At 34.0% G+C, this 7,521-nt stretch overlaps 1 protein-coding gene across 1 annotated transcript in view; it reads right to left on the reverse strand.

The window, feature by feature from the left end:
* The window catches only part of bent (projectin protein bent), a 72,487-nt gene extending 65,204 nt beyond the window's left edge, over positions 1-7,283 (reverse strand). Inside the window, exon 1 of the mRNA XM_066732450.1 lies at positions 7,003-7,283. The gene's annotated coding sequence lies outside the window, so the exon portion shown is untranslated. The remainder of the gene's footprint in view (positions 1-7,002) is intronic.
* Positions 7,284-7,521: the final 238 nt, after the last annotated feature.

The raw sequence follows: 7,521 nt of genomic DNA on the forward strand, positions 1-7,521 counted from the left end.
AACGAGAAATGCATCGGGACGCCCTCAACTTTCCGAGGGAATCGTTATATACATCAGAGAGTATTTAATTCATGATCTTAACGCTCCAATCCCCCACCAAAATAATTCCAACCTACTTGGAAGTCATTGAAATTCATTTCTACTTATCTTGGATTATTGTAAACAATTTTTAGAATAACAATTTACTGCAAATATTAACACTCGTGGAAAATTTAAAATCATTTTAAGAATTGTTTTATGATTCCACTTCATCAGTTTTTACAAATCAGTAAATTAGAACATTCATGGCGATATTAATTAAAACTCAATCATTAATTTATAATTGAATATGATAATTTTTTTATATTATTTATCTATTTTGATCAATTGACAAGGCAGAATTTTCATGTTATTATTTTTTTAATGTAATAACATATGATACATTAAAATTTTCAATACAAAGTCAGAAATTTTATTTGTACAATTGTATAGATCCAGATAGTTCTATATATATATTTTATTCTGCCGAATTTGCCATTAAAGAAATTTTACGGTTGATGGGAGAGGGGATCAGAGGTTGACGGACTGACGCCGAAAACGAAACCGTCGCGACCGAGGCGTCTGGTGAAAACTCAACAGCGCAGTTGCCAAGACATCGAAGCTTATTTATTTGTTGAGTCGGATATTTTTGCTGAACTTTAATAATCGATCTAAATAAAATCCTTAGATAAACTATGTGAAGGGAATTTCTGAAAGTTTAATCGAAATTCTCAGAAAAATATTCATCATCCAATCAAATATACTTTGATGTTCCTAAGTAAAGTATTCTATAAAATAATTTTAAATTCATTTTCATCAATAAATTTCAAAAATTTTTACTGTTTATATTTTCAAACAAATGTCAACATGAATAATATAAATTAAAAGAAATTGTTTACTCGAATTTATATTACAAATAAAAACTAGTAGAAGTCTATGAACAAATACTTTATAAAATTTATTTGAAAACGTGTAAGAAATTAATATCTTAAAGTTATAAATAGTATACATTGACTAATATTGGAGTTTGACGAAATGTGAAATGAACGAATTCGATTGGTGCTTAAAATAGGATAAAAGCTTCGTGAAGAATGTAAACGGCCGATATTATTTTCGGTCAGGCTACGAATCGTTCCGGTCAATAGCCAAAGAATCGAGGAAATCCGGTTGAGCGTAACAGAATTTTCGGACGAGACGCAACAGATGCAAACCCGAACGAACGTCACTTGGCAAGACTTGGCAAATCGCCCCGTGGCATTCCTATAGCGCCATACTTCGTGCTAGTACAGGCTGCATTCCACCACGCTGTACCCCTCTTGCTGCAGATTTTATCAAAAACAAACTTGTAAAAAAAAAAATAAAAATAAAAAATAACCCTCCTAAATTAATCTCAATTTTAATGCATAAATCTTTTTTACTCGACTTTATTATGAAAAAGTATATAAGGAATATTTCTAAACACAATAAAGCATACCAAATTGTAGAAACTCTCATTAACAATGTAAATCTGTCAAAGATTTAACGAAATTAATTTCACCTGATGTTAACGTAAACAAAGCTGGAATTATTTTTTCAGCAATTTCCTTGCCTAACCAACGAATGTTAATTAGTCAAGCTAATTAGAAAATTGTTCGTCGACCCTGGTGGGATCTTTTGAAACAGCAAGTTCCTTGCTCTCTTTGTTAGCAATAGACTTTTGACAGAAGAGCACGGTTTGTGCCAAGCTTAGAAGGGAATGACCGAAGATTGAAAGGGAACTTTGGAAATGATGTCACTCAGGATCAAACTCGATCTATCGCAAAATAATATTTTCTCGCCAAGAAAATCTTGAAAATGACTCGACGCGAAAGTTGAAATGCGATTTGGCTTGAAAAAATATTATTTAATTAGCAAGTTTCTGGTTAATTAACATTAATTAAGCATGATTCGTAGCGTGGAGAATTGACAGGATCCACCTTGGCATAATTGGCTCCTTGCTTATTTATATCTTGACAGACCCGCGAGTTTTATTTATAAGTTTGACAGTTTCGATGACAACTTGCCCTCATAATACAAAATATGCAATTGCTGCAATGTGCTATAATCGCCATTAACTAATACCTCCACCCACTCGTTCCTCCTGGCAAAACAGACGAAAACAACTCGACCGACAAATTTACATAATTTCACTGAATTATCTGCTCGCAGATACAGCAAAGATTTCCCAACGAGTTCTTTTTTTAAGTCGATGTTAACGTAAAAAAAAATATAGTTTCGAATCATAGCAGGTATTTTTAGCAGTTTATCGTCGAAGAATCGATTTGGTGAGGGAATTTGGAGTTTAAAAAAAAAGCTTACGGACAGCCTTAAGGGTCGGTAATGTAGATCGCTCGGCTACCGACCGAGTCCTACCTGGCCTATAACGTTATAGCTACACTCCTGTATCGATGCTTCTATTTTCGCTCGCTGACTGAAAATAAGACGCGAAATTTCGTTCGCTGCACCGTCACGTACATCGACCTAAACCGACTATGATTTATCATCGATACGCTGGAAGACGCAGGAATTATATTTCATTTTTATCACAGGTTACCGTTGCTCAGGCTATTTCTGTGATAATCGAAAATATCTCACGTTCCACACACTAGCAACGAGATATTCTCGTATTTTTAGCTGCTCCAGAGAGATTCGGCGATTTTTTTTATCTTCTATTACTTCTCTTCTGTTTCTTTCGATTGTAAAAAAAACTCCAACAAACAATTTGAAAAAATTAAAAATCTTTTTTTCTAGTTCTCTGAAGTAATCTTCGGTCGATCGATTGAAAATCGTGAAATACGCGAGATGCAATTAGATGTAAACATTTTCTATTTTAAATGTTAGAATTTAATAGAATTGGTGGACAATTTTGATTCAAAATGCAATTATAGCAAAGGGGGAAAGGTGATGAAGCGATCTGGGACTAATTCCAAGAAAATATGAAATAGAGGATGACTTGTAGGACAAACTTGACAAAAATGCAGGTCAAGAGTACAAAGAATCTGCGTTCTAGGCCAGCATTACTCATATTAGCCAGCCTTGAACGATAGTTAAATGGATTAACAGGGTCAATGAACGCTAAGAGGAGCAAAGGATTGCAAACCAGTTAATTATCTAATACAAGAGCAATTTTCGTGACTAACGGTGGGCCAAACTTGAGCCAATTTTATTTACCAATCCTCACGACGAAATGCAAATTTAACGTGAAACAAATTGCATCTACAAGACTGTAGAATCTCGTTAAACTTGAAAACTTATACTACGTGAAATGATTAATGACTTTTCAGATAATCTGCAAGATAAATTCGAAAAAATTATAACAATTTAAAGGAAAAACAAATAAATGCATGGGCTGCTTTAAGAAAATATATGAAATTAATAATTGAAAAATAAACGTACATACAATTCTTTTTTACCAAATATTAATGAAAACATTAAAGATACAATTTTTAACACATCGATTCAAAAAATTATCGTAGGTCTACATAAATTTTGTTTTTATAAAGAGTCTATGTACGATATGAAAAATACATTTCTTAGAGGATTTATAAATCGATAGACTGCAGAGAAAATGGCGCAAAAAGTTTATTTATACAATTATAAGAATTTTTGTGAATAAGCTTTGGTAATGACGAGGCAAACCATGCGCTTCTGACGAGCAGAAGCAAAAATAATTAAATTAGTCAGGGGACAGGCGAAGATTCGGTCCAAAAATTCTGACGAGTAGAATCAAAAATAATAAAGTTAGTCAGATCATAAGTCACGAGTCTGGTTCTAACGATCAACAGGTGAAAATCGCAATTGGCCAGAGAGATCCGAAAATACACTGTCTTCCCTCGTATCGGCACCGCGTGCCGCGAAATTTCATAATCACCGAATTAATCACGACACAAAGCATCACTGAAACATTGCCAAACATTGTTTTTCACCCACTACTAATACCACGCCCTATCCCCCGCCCCCACTTAATCTTAATCAAATTATTTTGAATTTCTTGATTTGTCCTTTACTGTTTAATTTTTATTTAATCAGACGATTTTCTGTATCTTTATGATTGTTTATTTAATTTATTTGTTTTAAGAAGCATAATTGAAATATTAAAAATAAACTTTTTTTTAACCCACTACTAATACCACGCCTCGGCCCCCGTTCCCACTCAGTCTTAATCAAGCTTTTATGAAATTTGTTTTTTCTACTATTTTAATTTTATTTAATGAAACAATTATTTATTATTTTCATTATCATTTATTGCATTTATTGGTTACACAAAGCATTACTGAAATATTGCCAATATTTTTTCTCTCACTACTAATACCACGCCCAGTCTCCTACCCCTCACTTAATCTTAATCAAATTATTTTAAAATTGAGTTTTTTTTACCTATATTTTTATTTATCCAACAATTATTTATTATATTTATTATTGCTTCTTTTTTTTATTCACCGTATATAGATACTTCGTTACAATTACATATTAACTCCTCTTGGATCATGGTAAAATGATATTGTATGATAAAAGTAAATGTTCGATTCTCTGAAAAAATCCAACGATATTCCAGATATACAGATATTTTTAAATTCGATATTCCGAGCTGGTCAAATCGACAGAATATAGACCACGCCCACACAGTTGAGAGACAGCATTGATATACTTTTTCCACTTGCCACACAGTCTTTCTCGATGATTCGACACGAGTAAGATCAATATATTAAGGATGTTTTTAGTTAGAAATTCTAATTAATTAACAGTAAACACTTATTTTCTACAAACAGCAACTATAGCTGAAGAAATATTGGTGTTGTGTGAATTATTTCCAAATAATAAATATACTACAATTCGATTACAAACTATAGGGGCGAAATTGTAAATTTAGAGTTGTCAAAAATAAGCTCAAATTTTATAAATACCTAAGTTATAAATGACGATTGACAATTGCATAAATATTATTGAATTATGTCCAAACACCAAAATTCAAGAAATTTAGTGAAAGAAAACTTTACGAAAATAAAATTATGTAATTTACAACAATCGATTATAAAAATATAATTCTTGAATTATTTCTATAACATTAACATAATTTCATTACATAAATATAAAGCATTAAATGTAAGAGTAGAAAATTTGAGTGAAGCTTTCATTAGTTTTATAGCTGCTGTCACAGTAGCACTTAACAAGACGAGGTTACCAAGACAAACCTCGTACATTAGACAACTGCCAAATGTCTTTTATCGGAAACAAAATATCCTACGCCAACAACAAATTAATTCAAATAATTTAAAAATCAGTAGAAACAGAATGTCCCCCCCCCCCCTCCCCCCAGTTATTCTTATAAATCAATATATACATTAAATATAATAATTATATTTTCTCCTAAATTTGATTAATTATTAAAAAATTATATTTTTTAATGTAACACCCGCTTTTAATTCGAAATAACAATAAAATTCTGTTTCCTAAAATGTTTGACAGTTAAAACGTGGGTTCTATGTGAGTTTTACGTTCGACGAGGAATTTTTCGAAGGGCAATTGGATGATTTCAGATTTGTTCGATAAGAAATTGCGCTGTCATTGACACGTTGACTCTAGAGTATTTTAGTGAATCGTCGGAAAAAGCGAACGACGAAATCGCCGCTACTGCTCCTCACGTTACGCCCTCCTAAAAATACGCAAACACCGAGCCTAGATACCTAGATAGTGTTCTACGAATAGTACTCGCCAGTTCGACGGGGCTACTCGTGGCCATTAGTCACGAAGCTGCACGAGGGTACACGCGATCCTTTCGAAAAAAAATACACAGCTGATTGAATCCTGTGGATAAAATACGAATCGAAAAATTTCGTAAAGACTCGAAAAACTTTAGAATGAATCTACAAGTAGATAAGGAACGAGTGAAGCCAGACGCGTTTAATCTAGACGAAATTTAATAAGGTTTATTGAAATGACAAAAAATTGGCATAATTTTAGTGCGTTAGTTACGGATCTTCATCTAATTAATTATTGAGATATACATTAGGGAATAAGCAAAAAATTGACAAATTGTTCTCATTCTTTCCTCCTCAAAATTTACATTATTGTCTGATCGTACGTGGATTTTACTACTGATAATTTCATTTAAACTACTTTTCGTCTTACATAGCACCGAGTTTGCTACTTGGAATTCGAATAAAATCTTGCCAGACCAAAACTAGCCTTATCTACTGAACATACGTCATCACTGAAAAATCTTATACACCGAGATCGAATCCTTCTAAAAAAAACCGTATCCTGCGTGTCGTAGATTAGTTATACCACCAAAAAACGAACGATTATGGATGATTACATAAGCGACCAAGTAACATCCGGCGACAAATTTAAACCTCGCCGAGTGCAAACAGCACGAAACGTCCATTTTGTCACGTTTCAGTTCCTCGCACGTAACTCTTCCAATGATAAACGATAGGAATAGGATCGGTCCACGGTTTTGGGAACCACTGGTGGATTCACTGGCACTTTCCATATGGAAGGAGTCCAGGAAGCATATCACAGCACTATCAACACTCCCCTCTCTCTTCCCCCTTAATTAATGAAAATGAACAGTGTCATTATTTCAACAATTTTTCCACCCACCCCTGCTCGATGAACCCCTTCAATCATATATACGTTTCTCTTGGAATTAATTAATTTATATAATAACTTATTTATACTTATATTATTATTATTATTATAAACACATAACAGAACACGTTACTCTAATTCCCTTGAAAAAAATTCTAAACAACTATTTAAGCGTTACAACAATATATTCATAATTATAAAACAGAGCATTTGTCGGTATTATTATATACCAGTTCCCCTGAGCAATTAGGTATTACAAGGACACGCGTATCGTTTATTTCATATTTCGGTGATATATCGCTCGTTCTTGCATCGTTACACTCATCGATGAAAAGAAACGATCCGTCTGAAAACACTGTATCCCTTGGAACTTACTTGATCCTGCTGGATCCTATTTATCCTAGTATCCTTAGGGAGGAAGATCCTGGGAGTGGAGGAATCGTTGGGAAAACACACACTGATACGACTGCTACGCCTCACTGAGCGATCGTCACTAAAAACTGGTAATCTTCGATCCGTCGAATTCGTTAAACGCTCGTTTTTCGTTCTCTCGTTACAATCTTTCTGACTCCTATCCCCTCTCTTTCTTTTTCACTCTCTCTTTCTCTCTCTCTCTCTCCCTCTCATACGGCGTCTCTGGCCATTCGAATCGGCGGGGGCCCGCGCGGCAACTAAACGTCGAGTTCATCGAGGCAAACCGGCAGCCCGCAGTTTCCACCACCCCCTACCCCTCCCCCTACATCCCCCCTCCCCGCCACTCCTCAGCATCTCTCACTGTGCTTTATACATTTCTCTCTTCTTCTTCTTCTTCGTCTTTCTCCTTATTTACCCTCCTTGTATTCGTTTCATTTTATTGTGTGTGTGTGTGTCTTTTTCTCTTTTTTTCTAATTTCT

Source organism: Prorops nasuta, unplaced genomic scaffold, assembly GCF_024137725.1.
Source record: "Prorops nasuta isolate Cenicafe-Biocafe unplaced genomic scaffold, Cenicafe_Pnas_1.2 PNAS00010, whole genome shotgun sequence".
NCBI lineage: Eukaryota > Metazoa > Arthropoda > Insecta > Hymenoptera > Bethylidae > Prorops > Prorops nasuta.